Source organism: Pelodiscus sinensis, chromosome 30 (genome assembly GCF_049634645.1).
Source record: "Pelodiscus sinensis isolate JC-2024 chromosome 30, ASM4963464v1, whole genome shotgun sequence".
Taxonomy (NCBI): Eukaryota; Metazoa; Chordata; order Testudines; family Trionychidae; genus Pelodiscus; species Pelodiscus sinensis.
Window position 1 is genome coordinate 5658912 of NC_134740.1, and position 17533 is coordinate 5676444.

The window sequence follows — 17533 nt, forward strand, 5'->3', positions numbered from 1 at the left end:
CTGTGTTCCTCCTGCTTTAGTTTTTGTGTGAGTTCAGAGCAGGAGCTGGGCAAGAGATGGACTGAGTCAAGATTTTTCAGCCATGTCCATGCCTAAGGAAAGACTAAACCTTGGAACAATAGTTGTGAGTAAATCAGGGAATGTTCAGTTAGATGTGATCATGTTATTTTTTTATTTGGGTTTTTGGTAAAATTCCTGTGTGCTTAGCTATGTGCCCCCCACCACACTGTAACTGAGTCCCAGGGAAGCAATGACCTGTGCTTTTAATCTGCCTTTTTTAGTTACTCTTTAACACCTAATACCCAATGTACTTTACAAAGTCTGTCGTCTTTGTTCTATTAATAAAATCACCTTTTAAGAACTATGATCTGATTCCTGTGTGCTAAAAGGCAGGGGTTTGTGTGTGAACGTGCCTGAGAGAGAAAGTCAGCTATGAAGAAATTACACTTTGTTCTCAAGCTCTGCCCTGAGGAAGGTTTAAAGAGATTGGGGTTACCCAACAGGAAGAAGTTTTAAGGTGAGTCATCCTCGCTCTCTAGGGCTATGTCTACACTCGCGGCTTCTTGCATGAGAAATATGCAAATGAGGCTAAGTGTGGAATATTGCCTAGCCTCATTTGCATATCTAATAAGCCACCATTTTTGCAGAAGCGGTTCTTGCACCAGAAGGAGCTGTCTACACTGCCCCTTCTTAAGCAAGAAAAACCCTCTTGCGCAATGCCGTAGCGGTATTGCGCAAGAGGGTTTTTCTTGCTTAAGAAGGGGCAGTCTAGACAGCTCCTTCTGGTGCAAGAGCCACTTCTGCAAAAATGGTGGCTTATTAGGTATGCAAATGAGGCTCGGCAATATTCCACACTTAGCCTCATTTGCATATTTCTTGCACAAGAAGCTGCAAGTGTAGAAATAGCCTAGGGGTTTTGCATTTGGGTAGTGGCAACTTCTAAGGTCAGGTAATCTGTGAGCTTTAGTGGCAGGGGATTTCACGTGTCTTGTGGGCCCCCATCTTCTGCACTCAAAGTACCAGAGTGGGGAGCAGCCTGGACAACAAGCCTTTACTCTTCCCCGTTTGCAGTTCCTCATTCAATTGCAAACACAGGGGTTCTATTCACAGGGCTGTCAGTTCCTTTCTCATTCACCACTTCTGACACCATGTCATGATCTTGGGGTTCATTAAATGACAAACCAGCCATTTAATAAATTGCCTCGGGAGATTTTGGAGTCTTCATCACTGGAGATATTTTAGAGCAGGTTAGACACCTGTCAGGGATGATGTAGACCAGGGCTACTCAACTTTGAAAGCCCTGGAAGTGACAGTGATACTCACAGGACATACCAAGGGCCACAACTTAAGTGTGGTTGCATATTCATGTAAATATATATGCAAATGAATGCAAATAGCTTCTTTCACACTGAGAGTCATGAATACAAAGATTAAGGCAAGACTACACAACATACAGGTCCCATTTAAGTCAGTTCTGCTATTAACAAAATGCAATATTTACTCAATTTCCACCCATATGACAGCACTTTTAATGAGCAATGACAGTCCCAGAATGTAACTATTAGAATGCATAACAACAGAAAACCATTATATTGACTCGCTATTGTGGAGTGTGTTCCCAGTGGAGGCCATGTTCAAAGGATCCCACCTGCGGGCCAGGTGTAGAGTTCGGTGTAAAACCAAACTCTACTGTGGGCCACAAACAAAGTGGGTTGCATGTTGAGTAGCCCTGATATAGACAGTGCTTGGTCCTGCTGTGGGGGCAGGGGATGGGACTCGATAACCTCTCGAGGTCCCTTTCAGTTCTAGGATTCTATGAGCTTATGAAATGGAATGGAAGTTTTAATGCAAGACACTTGAGAGCATCTGTAGTGAACGGCTGGGCACAGCTACCCTGGGTTCTCCACCCCAGCATGCAGGGCACATCTCTAAACTCCTCTATTCCCTTAAGAGGCAGCATCTCTACATTTTAATCTCCCACAAACACATTCAGTGACCCTCTGTTGCAGCTCGTGGCTTTCTCTGGGTCTTGGAGCTGGCTGTAGGTGGCTCCTTCTTCCTCATCAATGGCCTGATCTTCCTCATTGCCCACGGCTGCTCCTAGAGCCAGAGAACTGTCTTGTTCCGAGAAGGGGCCCTTCCTTCTGTGCTTTGGATTTCTCCCCACAAGGTGACCCCTTTGGGCTAGAAACACTGATCTCAGCATGCCTCACGTGCAGGAGAAGACCCAGGTCTGAGAAACAGCCACAGGCTTTAAAGGGGCACTGGGCATCTCCCCACAGCTCCCATCCTATCTGGGGTGCCTCCCTTTCTGCTCATCCCAGCTCCTGTTGCCCATTGCTCCTCTAGTGCCAGTGTAGGGAGAGTGGCCATCACTCCCAATCCTATTTTTAAACAGGTCGATGTGGGCCTGGCTGGAGAGTTATCACAAGTTACCATCACTGTGTTGCATCCGCTGCAGTCGATGGGGCCAAATCCCCACCTGGCGTAAGCTAGAGTAACTCAGCAGAGTTTACTTTACACCAGCTGCATCCCTGGCCCAACCCCAGAGCTGTCAGTCACTAGGGGCTGCTGCTTTAGCTCCTCCCCCCAATATCAGCAGTGGAAAATCGGCAGCCGTCCCCCACACGCCCTGCGCAACAAGCACCGAATTCGGTCACGCCGCCGAGCTCAACGGTGACCACACCTGAGGCTGTGACTTCCTCTGCCTGCATCAGAGCCCAGGGTCCCATCCCCGCCCTCCCCTCCTCCGAGGCCAGGCGGGGCCAGTAGCTGAACTGACAATTCAGCTCCGAATAGAGAGCCACCAGCTCAGCATGGCGCTGCCTCTGCTCCTGCCTCTGATGGGTAAGTGCATCCCTCAGCCAACGTGGGGAACAGACACACGAGAATGGAAGATTCCGCTGGTGACCACACAGGGATTCTGCATGGCCTGGTTCCTGAGAGCGGGAGCTGCGCACATTCCAGCTGGGAATAAGGGGCAGATTTTCAGCATGAGGTGAAATAAACCCTGGGGCCATTGCCCAGCGGCCAAGGGGGATTCTCTAGCTCTGAGAATTTCTGAATCCAGCCTGACTGTGTTTCTTAGAGGCCTGTGCATGGAACTAATTCAGAGAATCCAGCCAGGGTGTATATTCTGTGGGGTATTTCCCAGAACAGGGCAGGTACTGGGCAGTGAGATGTGGCTGGTTTGTGTTTATATTTCACCAGGGCTGATCTCCTCTCACTTCTCATTTCCTCCTTGTTCCATCCTGACCTCCCCTCACCCCCCACTAACCCCTCCTGCCTCTGTCCTAGCTCTGCTGCCAGCTCCTAACATTTTCAGGAGAGCCACGTACCAAGTGTATCCCCTTGGGGAGCCTGTTATGCTTGTGTGCGACCCCCCTCGTGGTGAGCAGGCTGGGAGATACAGATTCTTCTTCCAAAAAGGGCAGCAGGGCCCCAGCACACTCCTCCAGGATACTGCAAAGCCCTGGCTGGAGTTCACAGCTGACAAGGGACGGGCTGGGTCCTACACCTGTGCATATTGGAGATGGGGATCCAATGGAGAGATCTCCTCTAGCAACAGCAGCTCCATCTCCATCACAGTGACAGGTGAGCCTGTTTCCTGCTATTTGGCGGGTGGGTCACTGGGAATCTCAGGCCCATCCCGACTCATAAGCTTTGCCCCCCTGGCTCTGGTCAGGGCCCTTCCTTCTACCTCAACCACTCCCTAGTGAGCTGGGTTGCCAGCTGCAGGGAAGCTCACAGCACTGCGGCTCCAGGTGGGCACTGCTGCAGGGAAGCTCATAGCAGTGAAAACTGGGAAACTCCCCTTGGGCAGCCCATGCTCTGCAGCTTATGGCTGTCCCTGCTGCTAGCGCAGTGTGTCCTGGTCTGTGCTCAGTGGGGGCAGCTCCCTCACAGCCCCGGCCTCAGCCGCACAAGCCACCCTCCCAACAGCAACTCAGGCAGACAGAGCTGCCCTGGGAACAGCTGCCCCCTCAGGTACCAAGCTGGGGAGGCTGGCTCCCTGGGTTCCCGATAGGGAGATCTCTGCTGCTGAGTGTTTGCGTGGCCTGGTGGGGACATGATTCCTGGGCATGGGGCTGGGACTGGCTCGGGTCTGTGCCCAGGATCCCTCCTTCCTCACCTTCACTGGCTCTTCCTTTGCCTCTGTGTCATCTGCCTCACATGTAGGAACCATCCCTTTCCCTGACCCCGTTGTCTTTTCCAGCCCCCCAGCTCACAGTGTCCCCGCCACAGCCTGTCTATATGGCTGGAGAAAATGTGACCCTGATGTGCTCAGCTGCCGGAGTGACCAAAGTGTCTGGAATCCACTTCTTCAGGAACAGCCAAAAAATCCACTCCATGGAACTGCCCTCCCCTCGGGACAGTTACACCGACTCCCTGCAGCTGTCAGGTCTGTCTGGGTCCCACACTGGCACATACACCTGTGAATTCTGGAAGACAGTGTCTGGGCAAAAGATCCCCTCAGAGACAAGCAGCCCCATCTCCATCGCAGTGACAGGTGAGCCTCCTTTCTCCTGTTGCTTGCTGGCCCCAGGGCAGGGTATCTCTCCATATGCCAGGATGAGACACAGCCTGGCCGCTCAGCTACATGAAAGGCCAACCAAGACAGTTGGTACCTACCAGCGATATCACTCCCTGGTTCCAGAGAGTGGTTGATGCTACTTTGGCTTTGGGAAATCTGGGGATATTTAGTGAAACAGGTACCACATCTACCCCCAGGCTGTGTTCAGAGTAAGGCCCAGGCCTCAGACACATGATAGAGGGTTGGAATGCTCCCTCTGCATGGGAGTTAAAGCAGACCAGTAAAGTGTGAGGCTAAGAGGACACATTTGTTGGGTTTCTCACAGCCCTAAGCACTGCACTGGGGTGATCCCAGAACTGTCATCTTTTAATTAATTTGAGATAGTTAGCAAATTAAGACACTTGCTAGAGTTGGCTAAGAGTTATGTTTGACTGTGACACTGGAATCCATTCAAGGACCAGCTCAAACTGATGAAAAGCCTCCCCTTTAGTCAGTTTAGGGGCTCACCAGGAGTGGTGGGAAGAAGATGCACAGCTGGAGAACAAGGAACTGTGGCGCCACTGTCAGGTCCAGGAGGGAGCCCTGCAGGTCCAGATACAAGGGGCAGGGAGAGACCTGCCTGGGGAATGGCCCTTTCAGGTTCTAACACTCTGAAGGATGAAAACCCCCATTAGAAGGAAGCAAACTCCACCCCCATCCTGGCTCCCACTTGAAGCAAGAGGCTATGGAGAGAGAGCCCAGGTCAGCTTTGACTTCATTGATTTCTGGGCACAATAGTCACTTTCTCTCCTTCCCTGTCCCTGCTGATCCCTCCCCTTTGCTACTCCCCACAGATCCCCTTCTCCAGGCAGTGCTGACCATGGATCTCCCGTCTGGAGTGGTGAAAGAAGGGCTTCCCCTGATCCTCACCTGCACAGCCCCACGGAACACTGGCAAGCGGAAGTTTCATTTCTATAAGGACGGAGTTGAGTTTGTCCCTAGAGACACAGGGTCTGAGATCAGCATCACGGAGCCCAGCTCCAGGTCTGTGGAGGTCTCTGTGCTCAGCATCCCACGGGCCAGTTCCAATGACAGCGGGAAATTCACTTGCAGGTACGAGGACAACGTGCATGGGAGGTGGGTCCCGTCCCTCGAGAGCCAAGCTGTGAATGTCATCGTGAATGTTCCCAGGACAGGTGAGACGTCCATGATTCCTTCATTCAGCTGCCTGTGCTACTTCAATGGAAGGAGACTCACCCCTGGGAGCTCTGCTGGGAGAGGGAGATTGGATCAGGTGGCAGATGCCATGTAGAGATAGAAAACAAAGAGGAGATTAAAATCTCCAAATCCCCTTCACACCCTTCCTAGCCATGGTACTTAGATGGTTCAAGTCTCTGAGGGGCTGTTGTTAATGATGATGGGCATGTCCTTCCCATGCCCATCATAGAGATGGGGAATAGAGAAAAGGAGAGGGAATTTGTCCCAGGGAACCTGCAGTTCAACAAGGAATTAACCCTGGGCCTTCGGTCCTCTTTTTGGCATGAGGAGCAAAATGCTACAGATGGATCATGCCATGGGCACCAGTGAAGGGTTGTCACAGGGTAAGTGTTGCAAGGTGTAGATTCCTGTGTGGGTCCCAAACCATGTTCCATGCTGGTCTGGCTGTTCTCATTTGTCCTTCCTTCCCTTTTCTTTGTCTCCTGTATGAATAGCCTTGCCCCAAACCCAGGATATTCTGCTGATAACAGGTGGCATCTTGCTTTCAGCTGGAACCCTGGCTACTCTGATCTGCTACTGCCGTAGGAAGAAAAGAGGTGAGTGAAAAGTGGCTGGAAGCTGTGATCTCCCATCTGCTCCCCCGATGGGGTCTAGCCAATAACTGTTCTGTCATGATCAGTGGAAATAGTTTCAAACCACCGTCTACCACAAACTACCATTCCACTCTGTGAGCATGGAGACCAAATCAAACATGCCTGGCTTCTGACACATTTCACTCTAAATGACAAGCCAAAGCACAAAAAGAAGATTGTGTTCTAAAGCTCTTAGTAGCTTTTCAAACACGTATTGGTCCCTGGATAGCTTCCAGAACACATGATGCCCAATAAGCAGCCCAGCAGCTGTTTGATTTAAGACAATCAAACAACTATTAACACAGCACCAGTTAGACAGGAAAGAGGGGAAAACCTGAAACACTTGTGAGCTGAGATTAGAGGTTAGAGATGAGCGCTATGGTCATTGGCTATGGTTAGGGATAAGGGAAGAGTAAAATAATTTCAAACACTCAGGAATCTTCAAGGCTCTGGACTGCAGAAATACACACATCTATACATATACACAGAGACAGTTTTTTATCTCTTTTCATCTTGTGCCCTAGTACCGTGGTCACCAAACAGTAGATCACGATCTACCGGTAGATCTCAGGGGCTCTAAGAGTAGCTCTTCAGCCCTTTCTGAACTGCGCACCTACGCAGTACATTTACATTAGATTTCCTCATTTGAGGAGCAGCTACTCACCGAGCAACAACACAGGTGAGTAGCTGCGAGGAATGGTGGGAGCTGGGAGGTCGGGAGGGCTGAAACACCCCAGCCGGCTGACTGTGGATTTCAGCTGAAAGAGGCTGCCCTGCACTCCAGCTGATCGGCGGCTTCTCCTCTGCGCCTGCCCACATGGAGCTTGGTGCACCCTGGCTCAGCGCCATGGCCAGCTGGCTGGGCAGCCACTTCTCTTCCCTCCAGCCCGGTTGCCCTGTGCTCAGCCCAGAAAGGCTGCGTCTAGCTCCAGCTGTGCTGGAGCAAGCTTCCCAGGCTGAGCACAGGATCATAGATGCCCATCTGATGGGGTGTGTCTAGACTACAGGGTTTTGTCAACAAAAGTGGACTTTTGTCGACAAAACTATACCTGCATCCACACTGCCTTTGAGTTATATCGACATAACATCGACAGAACTCAGCAGTTTTGTCAATGTATGTAAACCTCATTCTATGAGGAATAACGCCTTTTGTTGACAGAGTTCTGTCGATAGAAGGCATTATTGCGTCTACACTGTCCTTTGCGTCCACACTGTTATGTCGACAAAGTGGCTTGCTTTGTCGACAGAACTGGATGTAATCTAGACACTCGAAAGTATCAGTTGACAAAACTTCTGTCGACAAAACCCTGTTGTCTAGACGTACGCATGGACTGTATACGACTAGCAATCTCAGACTACAACCCAAACTTCAAGACACTGGCAGATACTGTTCAGTCACAGGTGTCACACTGAGACTTTGTTATTAGAAGAAAAAATATATAATTATCAATACTTGATTTTAGATTTACAAAATAATCAGAGAACAAAATGTATAATTGTAAATGCTTCATTTGACATTTAAATAGCATGGATTAAAAACAGACCATTTATTTCATAACTATAAACGTGTGATTTTAATTGTATATATTGCATAATTTAAAAATAAACTGTTTAACAGAGTGTATAAGGGCTGGGGATAGCAAGTGATGGACAGGAGAATAGAGAGGGTGGGGCTTCAAGGAAGAGGCAAGGATTCAAGGAAGGGGCGGGGCGGTAGGTCTTCATCTGTTCTGAGACTTAAAAAGTGATCTTGGGTGTAAAAAGGTTGGAGACCACTGCACTAGTAGAAGGTTCAGACTCACACATATACTGAAATCAACAGACATAAAACTGTTTGGCTTCTGTTTTTTCAGCGTCACACTATAGGAATTATTTCCTCTTGCTGCTCCAACACATCAGCCCCGTTCTCATCTGATTCTGTTTTAGTTCCAAAGCCACCAAAAAGCACCAAGGGATTTGTGCCCAGAGAACACGCCAGAAACACAAATCCCAGTCATCACAATAAGGGATCAAAAACCCCGGATGTTGGAGTGGAGCAGGTGGAACAGGTAACAGGAAAGGATTTTATAAGGTGCCACAGGACTCCTTGTCGCTTTGCAGATTCAGACTAACACGGCTACCCCTCTGATACAGGAAAGGATTTATAGATTGAACCCCCCAGCACAGTCCCACTGCCTTGAAACTGCACGGATGGAATCTTGTGCCCAATCCTGAGATGCAGCTTCATTTGTGGGGCAGGCAGGCAGAGAACAGCCCCACAGGGAAGTGACACAGGGTTTGTTCAGGCAGGAGAAAGGGCTGAGATTTGGTCGTCCCTTCCCCATCACTCCCAACCACCATGGACTCACAGAGATGTAGGGCAGGGCCGAGACAGCAAGAGGTCTTCTAGTCTGGCCTGCAGCGCTGTGGTACAATTAGTTAAACCTTCAGTGGACACTGAGACATTTTTAGTCGGTCACCGTCTTTTGTGCACCTGTCACATGGGTCATATTGTATCAACATCTGGTCAGTTTGGTTGCTTTCCCAGGTGCTCCTCCCCCTCACTGTCTCTCTGTCCTCCCACCAGGGCTCAGAAGTCACCTACGCGCACATCGAGTTCTCGGCCTTGGACACTCGCAGAAGCCAGTCGAAAAACAGAGCCCAGCCTGCTGCAGAGGAGCATGTGCTGTACAGCGAGGTGGTGACAAAGGCCACCCAGAAAGTGGCTAGATAGGGAAGCAGACACTGTCTGCATCTCCCTGGGTTTCTTCCTCCTCCCACAAGCACTGATATCCTTAACCCTTCACGCCCCAACCCCTTGTGAGCCATGTGGCAAGGGCAAGCCCAAGTCACTGCTGTCAGAACATGGAGCTGTCATGTCAGGGATCATGTGAAACCTGCCGACCCCGGTGCTGACTGTCCCTGTGTGCTGTGTGCGGGGTTTGCACACAGAGCTGTGTGTGTGCTGGGAATGTGCTGTGGGTGCAGCTGATACACAAGATGGTCCCAGACAAGGCAATGTGGATTGAGAAGTGTATGTGGGTCAAGCTAGCAGAAGAGAAGAGAACCTGGCTGGTATATGATGCTGGCACGTCCGATGCCTGCTGTTCCCTGGCTGCAGGGATTAGCTAAGAACTGAGGCACTCACAGCTAGAGACGAGACCAGGGCACCTGGGGCTGGTTTGCTCTGTAGAGGTGTTAGACTTATAAAAAGGTCTTTGGTGTTTAAACTTTGTGAGATGCTTGTTTCTTTGTGTCTCCATTAATCTTCCTGATAATGGCCACACACCATGTTACTAGGTGATATTTAATCGTTTGCTCTTGAACAGTAAACACCCACACACTCTGCAGAGAAGCATGATTAAGCGTGAACGATGAGTTTGCCACAGGAGGGGCGATTTCCTGCCCAGTGAAAGAAGCCCCAAGACATCAGACAAACAATTGTAAAACATCAGCGGCGAAAACACATGGCTGATTGCTCCCCGCCCCTCTTGACCCATGAAGTGGACACAGGGGTGTAACTTGTCACCTCCTCTTGCCCCTGGGCAGGATTCCTACACTCAGACGGGCCTAAAATTGGTGTCACCTCCCTTGACACGACAATGCATGAGCCTGGAATTGGTTGGATTTTTAAGGCTGGTGCTCGTTACCAATGCCCCACCCCTGCCACTGCTGTGTTTTTTCCACAGTAACCACGTCCCTGGCTGCGTCTACACTGGCATGTGCTTTTGCGCAGAAGATGTGCCATTTTAGCCATCGTGCTTTCTTGTGCGAGAAATTAATGTGGCTGTTTATACTGGCCCTCTTGAGCAAGAACACTTGTGCAAGAGGGCGTATCCTGAGCGGGAGCATCAGAGTATTTGCACAAGAAGCACTGATTTTGTACAGTACAACGTCAATGTTCTTGCACAAATACTCGCGGCCAAGTAGACAGGTGGCAAGAGTTTGCGCAAAAGCAACCGTTGCCAGTCTAGACACAGCCCCTGTGTTTGCCTGGGGCCCCTTTAAGTTTTACTTTCACTTTCTCCTCACCTCACTCCGAATGTGAACCTGAGCTCCTGGGGCCAGTGTCAGTGGGAGAAATGTTCCAGCCCCTGCCCTGGGCCATGTCCTGTGCTGCTCTTCAGGCCTGGTAGACCCCAGTGTGTCTGTGAGACTCCTCGCCAGATTGGCTGCCACTGAGAGCACTTGGCTGTTCTGTGTTTGGGATCTGCCGCATTGTGCAAACTGATCATTACCCCCTTAGTTATAATAGAATTTCCCAAAGGGAACGCAGTGTTTGGGCCCAGGCAGTGACCCACAACTTCCACAGAACTGTCTGCACCTGGTCACACAGGGAGAGGTCGTTTTCACAGGAAGTGATACCCCCTTGGATGGGATCTATTCTGCCTGCATCCACTGGTACGTAACACGGAAAACCCCTTCTGGTGAATTCAACTCTTTGGCTTGTGCTGTGACAGTGTCTGCTGCCTGCATGTCTGGAGAGCATGTTCTGCAGTGAAATCTCCTCGGAGCCATTCCTCTTTTCACCCATTGTGTTTAATACCACACAAGAGTCTGTCTCTGACCAGAACTCTGCCTGCTCACCAAAAGTCACAGCTTTACTGGGTTTCCTGCATTCTGTGCTCTATTGCTCCATGATGTCATGGGTTTTTTTTTCTTTTTATTTTTCACGCCTGTAGAAATGTGTCTCTCTCAAAGGCTCCTTTTTTTACTTCCTATTTTCTTCAAGTTAGTCAGTATTTGACTTCTTGCTTTCCCTTTCCTCACATGTAAAATTGTTATAAAGCTTTTTGCCCCCACGACATTTTGTCTCTTTTGACTGCTACATTTAATTGAAATTTGTGTGGGATTTTTTTTTTCTGTTCTCTATAGCATTGTTTGACAGTGGCAGACTTGATGAAGGGTGCATTTCTTAATTTTTCCCTTTTTTAAATGTGGTCAAGCTACTTGTTCTTACAAACTACATTCACAAGTGTGATGGACGGGAGCAGTGCTACCCTTTTCTAGACCTCCTAGGCATTCAGTTAAATTGCCTATAGAGGGTTAAATCAAGAGATGGGAGCATCCAGGAAGGATTGTCAGAAAGCTAGGAGAGACAATGGAAAGAGAGTGAAAGATTCGAATAGAAAATTGTGCTCTTCTTGCTTTAGTTTTTTATGTGAGTTCAGAGCAGGAGCTGGGGGAGTGATGGAGTAAACCAGCATCATGCCTAAGAAAAGATTAAAGCTTGGAACAACAGATGTGAGTAGAACAGGGAATGTTCTGTTACATGCAGTCATGGGGTGGGAGGTCAGGGGGGAAAAACTCTTCTGTGCTAAGCCCACAACCCACCCCACAGACACTGTAACCGAATTTCAGGGAAACAATTATCTGGGCCTTTTTTAATTGTCGTGTTACAAGTAACTGCAAACGAATACGTCTTCTTCATTTTGTGAATAAAGTCACCTTTTTAAGACTGTGATTTGATTCCTGTGGCCTACGAGGCAGGAGCTTCTTTGTGTGTGTGTCCCTGACTGAAAGTCAGCTGTTAAGAAACTACACTCTGTTTTCTAGCTCTCTCCCAAGAGAAGGTTAAAGAGCTGGGGGTTACCCCAGAGAAATTCCCATGTGCATTCCTGACTTTGAAAGAGTTTTTCATTTGGGTGGTGGCAGCGTAGCATCCAAGGTCAGGGAATCTGCGACCTTGCTGTGGTTTTTTAAACAGAAGCCTTCTCTGTGCAGCTCACGGATTCTTCTGGGTCTTGGAGCTGACAGTGGGTGGCTCCTTCTACCATGAATGGCTTCATCTTCCTTATTGCCCACTGCTGCTTCTGGAGCCAGGAAACTGTCTAGTTCTGTCTAGTTCATTGTGTGCATCGGATTCTCCCCATAAGGTGACACCCTTGGGCTAGAAACACCAGTGTCAGTCTGGAGGAGGAACCCAGGTCTGAGAAATACCCACAGGGTCCAAAGGGGCTTTGGGCACCACCAACATTTCCGTGACCAATTAAAATGCAGCTGTTTCCTGGAAGCCCAAGCCCCTTCTCCCCCACACCTAAAGGCCAGTAAACTAAACTCCGATCAGCACAACTCTCCATCCCTCCCTGGGCTCCATAATCTGCAGCCCCATTGACACTCGCCTGGGCTCTGCAGGGTCGTCAGCTGGTCCTGAACAGACCAATGACTCCGAGGACTTTCTCCCAAACTCAGCAGCACTTTTCTTCCGTCTGTTGGAGAATCCCGCCCACCATTCCTAGGGGTGGGCCCAGGGTGCCGTGGTGAGAAGCTGAGATCTAAGTGCCTCAGAGCTTCCGCAGATGCTTTTGTGAATTAGATTTCCTCTGGACACGTCCCCCTGGCCCTCCCCGGGCTGTTTGCACAGCGCTTCTCTCCAGACCTTGCCTCCAGCCTCCAGTGACCAGAGAGGGAGAGGAGAGTTTCTTCCCCATCCCCCATCTCAGCCGGGCCATCCCCCTTTCTGCTCACCCCCCAGCTCCTTCCCATTCAGGATCCATTTCCAGTTGGACATGGCCTGGCATCCAGCTCCTGTTCCCCAGAGCTGGGTCAGTCCCATCCCATGGGGTCAGGGTTTGGGGACAGGAAACCCTCCCCCGCCCCGTCACTCGCTGTCTGTGCCAAAGTTCCCTGCAGCCCAGCAGAACTTCCCATTGTTATTTTCAAACACACTGTAGGGCCCGAGCTGGATCTGGGCCTGGCTGGAGAGTTGTCGCCGATCCCCCACTGGGGTCAGTGTGTTGCGTCTCCTGCAGGTGATGGGACCTGGCATAAACTAGAGTAACTCAGCTGAATTTCCTTTACCCCAGCTGCATCCCTGGCCCAACTCTAGAGCTGTCAGTCACTAGGGGCTGCTGGTTTAGCTCCTCCCCAGTATCAGCAGTGGAAAATTGGCAGCCGTCCCCCACACGCCCTGCGCAGCGAACATTGAATTCGGTCACGCCGCCGAGCAAAGCGGTGACCACACCTGAGGCTGTGACTTCCTCTGCCTGCATCAGAGGGGAGGGTCCCATCCCCCCCTGCAGACAGACTGGGCCAGTAGCTGAGCTGAGAACCCAGCCCCAGCCCAGAGCCACCAGCTCAGCATGGCGCTGCCTCTGCTCCTGCCTCTGCTGGGTAAGTGCCCCCCTCGGCCCCCGGCCCTTCTGTGTGTCTGTCTGGAGACTCTCCTTCTCTGCCCACCTCCTCCCCAGAGCTCTCACTCCCTCTTTTCTCTTCTCCAGCCTCACTCCAGAGTCTCTCCAGGCTGGTGACCCCCACAGGTAATGACGTCTCCTGGCCTTGCTGAGATGCTCGCGGTGGGTTGGGAGGACTCATTCAGTGGAGGGCGGGGATCCCCTGCCTCTCACATGGGGGTGTTTGAAATTTCAGGGGTGGGGTTTCCCAGGGCCCCCCGTGTCACCCCCTAGGTTGGTCCAGCTGCCCGTTCACAGGCATCTCCTGTAAAAACAGCAGCTGCAGCTCCCGTCCAGAGCCACGTCCAGCTGATGGCTACTTGGGGCATCTCTTTCATGGGTCCCAGCTGAGGCCATAGGGTAGAAGCTGCCCACAGCCCCATGGGTCCTACCCAGCTCCTTACTGACAGTCCCAGCACAGACAGCAAGGGCTGAACTGAGCTCCCACCTCCCCATGACACTGAGTGCCCCTGGGCAGGGCCCATCCGGGTGGGGCTGTGTGTGGAGGGGGGTCTCTCTGCTATAGCTCTCAACCCCACAGAGGGCTCAGAGCCAGGGGCACAGGAACAGCCCTACGAACCAGGACACTAAAAGCAGGTTTTGCAGAAACCCCGGAGGAGAGATGGTGAGTAAACCCTTGTCCTGACCCTTCCCCACATATGGCCCAACCCTCCTCACTTCTCTGCAGCACATTCTGGCTACTGCTGGGGGCCTGGGCTTGAAGCACTGGCAGAAGCTGCCCTGCTCTTTTTGGCCTCCTGTTTCCCCCAGAGTGTGGGATCTGGAGTTGCACTGGTGGGTGAAGGACCCTCCCAACCTGCCCTCACCCCTCCCCTGGATGGAGAGGGGGCAGCCTGTGGATACTGAGACACATGAAGGAACCTTCTCACGCAGCTCCACTCCTGATACCGATTGTCTCTGCTGCGACAGGCCAATTGTGACTTGATTGCTCCTCATCACAGTCCCCTTCCCAGATCAGCTGTTCCCGGGATGGGAGAGCAGCAGGCTGGGGGTCAGTGCAGGGACATTGCAGGTCACAGGGATGAAGCTGCAGTGACTGGGACTGGAATTTGCCCAGCTGTGCAGAAGGCAGGTCCATGTTCTAGGAGAGGCTCCAGGAGCTGAGCCTGTTCAGTGTCACAAAGGGAAGGTTTAGAGGGGACTGAAACCCTGCCCAGAAGTTTTAATGTGAGGAACGGACACGTGAGAATGGAAGGTTCTGCAGGTAACTGGACTGTGATTCTACGCAATCCGGTTCCTCAGAGGAGAAGCCACTCCAATTCCAGCTGGGAATGAATTTCAGGTTTTCATCATCATGGGAGAGAGATAATGGGACGAGAGAGAGAGAGAGAGAGAGAGAGAGAGAGAGAGAGAGAGCGCTCATTTGGGCTGTGTCTACACTACAGATTTCTTTTGAAAAATGGACATTTTTCCAAAAAAACTCATGGAGTGTCCACACCTCAAGCACATTTTTGCACAGGAAAATTGAAAGAACGAGGGGAGGAAGGGCGAGAGGGAGTTTCCGGTGCAGGTATTCCTCATCCTATGAGGATGAACGTCTTTTTGCCAAAGATCTTTTTTGCAAAAAGTTGTGTGTGGACTGGAAGCTTTTTTCCCTCAAGAAGAGGAAAGAGGGAAAAACACAGGTGCCCTGGTGGCCGTTCTGCCCATAGCAATCAGAGCTTTCTTTCGAGAGAGCGTCCGTGCGGTCTGGATGCTCTCTGTCACAAAACTGCATCGCTTTTTCTATGAGCTTTGCAGGGTAGACATGGTCTAGTGTAAGAAGATCTCTTCCAAAAGAGGCTTGTAGTGCAAGAAGCCTGCAGTCTAGACATAGCCTTGCTGTGGGGCATTTCCCAGGGCGGGGGTAGGTGCCAGATGGAGAGATGTGGCTGGTTTGTGTTTCTATTTCTCCAGGGATGATCTCTTCCCACTTCTCATTTTCTCCTCAGTGCATCCTGGTCTCCCCCTCTCCACTGACCCCCCTGCCTCTGTTCCAGATCCCCGACTGGATCCTACCCTCTCTGTGAGAGGTGGCTATAAGGTGTATCCCCCCGGGGAGCAGGTTACGCTCGTGTGCTTCCCTCCTCATGGTGAGCAATCTGGGGGATACAGATTTGTCTTCCAAAAAGGGCAGCACAGCTCCAGCATTCTCCTGAGGGAAAGTCTAGAGTCCCAGCTCAAGTTCCCAGCGGAGAGGGGACGGGCTGGGTTCTACACTTGTGCGTACTGCAGATGGGGATCCAAAGGAACAAAGTCATTTAGGAGCAGCAGCCCCGTCTCCATCAGAGTGACAGGTGAGCCCGTTTCCTGCTGTTTGGGGGGTGGGTCACTGGGAATCTCAGGCTCATCCCAACACGTCAGCTTTGCCCCGGCTGTGCTCAGGGACCCTCCTTGTATCTCAACCACTCCCTAGTGGGCTTGGCTACAAGCTCATCCTCAGAGACTGGGCACTGCTGCAGGGAAGCTCAGAGCACTGGACTCTGAGCTGGGCACTGTCAGGGAGAACCCCAATAAACATTGAGCCCTGCAGCTGCTTGACTGGTCTGTTGTGATTAGTGTCAGGAGAGGGATTGGTCACTGTCCTGTTACCACCCCACTGCTGGCACCAATACCCAGTGGGTGAATGGGTGAGATCCCAGCAGGGGTCAAAGGGCTGGAGCATCCCTGGAGTCACTGGGCCAGGTCCCAGCTGGAGTGTGGGAAGCTCCCCATGGGCACTCAGAGCTCTTGTGCATATGGCTACCTCCTTCCCTTAGTGACCAGTGTCCTGGTCTGCGCCTTTTGGGTGCAACCCCATGCAGCCCCAGCTTCCACAGCACGAGCTGTCTCCCCCCATCCCATGCAGACTGAGGTCCCCTGCATAGGAGGTGCCCCCTCAGGTACTCAGCAGGGGAGCCTGGCCCCCTGGGTTCCCAGCAGGGAGATCTCTGCTGTGCAGTGTTTCCCTAGTGAAGAAGGGATGTGATCCCTCGGCATGGAGCTGGGGCTGGCTGAGGTCAGTGTCCAGGATCCTTCCCTGCTCTTCCCTTCCCTGGCTCTCCCTCTGCCTCTCTGTCACCAGCCACCCATGTAGTAACTGTCCCCTCTCCCAACCTCCTTCTCTTTTCCAGCCCCCCAACTCACCGTGTCCCCTCCTCAACCTGTCTACATCGCTGGGGAAACCGTGACCCTGACGTGCTCAGCGGCCGGGGCACCTGCCATTTCTGGGATCCGGTTCTTCAGGGATGCCCAGGAAATCCACTCCAAAGAACTCCCCTCCCCTCGGGACAGTTACAACCATCCCCTGCAGCTGTCAGGTCTGTCTGGATCACAGGTATACAGCTGTGAATTCTGGAAGACACTGTCTGGGCGAGAGCTCCTATCAGAGACAAGCAGCCCCATCAACATCGCTGTGACAGGTGAGTCCCCCTTTCTCCTGCTGTTTGCTGGCCCCAGGGCAGGGTATCTTCTCACAATGACCAGAATGAGATGCTCAGCTCCACACAGGGCCACCCAGGTCAGTGTGAACCCCTTGGAACATCACTTCCTGGTAGGTTCGGGGGGAGTTGTTGATGCTACTTTGGGATTCAGGGGTTCCTAGCCCAGAAAAATATTAGAAAACCTGGGCCAGCCATGGCCGGTGCTGTAGGGTGCCAGTTCTAAGCCCCCATCCCAGCAGCTCCCTTCATTATTATTGCGAGGAGATGGATCAGTTTGTGGCCTCTTACCCAATTCTGAATCAGCACCAATATATGAGGGTGCTCCACTGCCCAAGTGCACTGGAGGAGAACACACTAGCCCGAGGTGGGCACAAGATTCCGGCTGTGCAGTTTCAAGGCAGCTGGACTGTGCTGGGATGTTTGAATTTATAAATCCATTCCCGTTACCTGTTCCATCTGCTCCACTCCAGCACCTGGGGCTTTGGGTCGCCTATTGTGACGACTGGGATTTGTGTTACTACAACTGAAGCAAATAGAAGCAGGAAAGCAAGTGAGACTATCACAATAGAAGTGGGGCCCCACAAGAGCACCCCAAAA

The 17533-nt window shown here is 51.5% G+C and overlaps 1 gene segment (V, D, J or C); it reads right to left on the minus strand.

The window, feature by feature from the left end:
* The window catches only part of LOC142821336 (Ig heavy chain V region 3-like), a 250481-nt gene that overhangs the window by 151125 nt on the left and 81823 nt on the right, over nt 1-17533 (minus strand).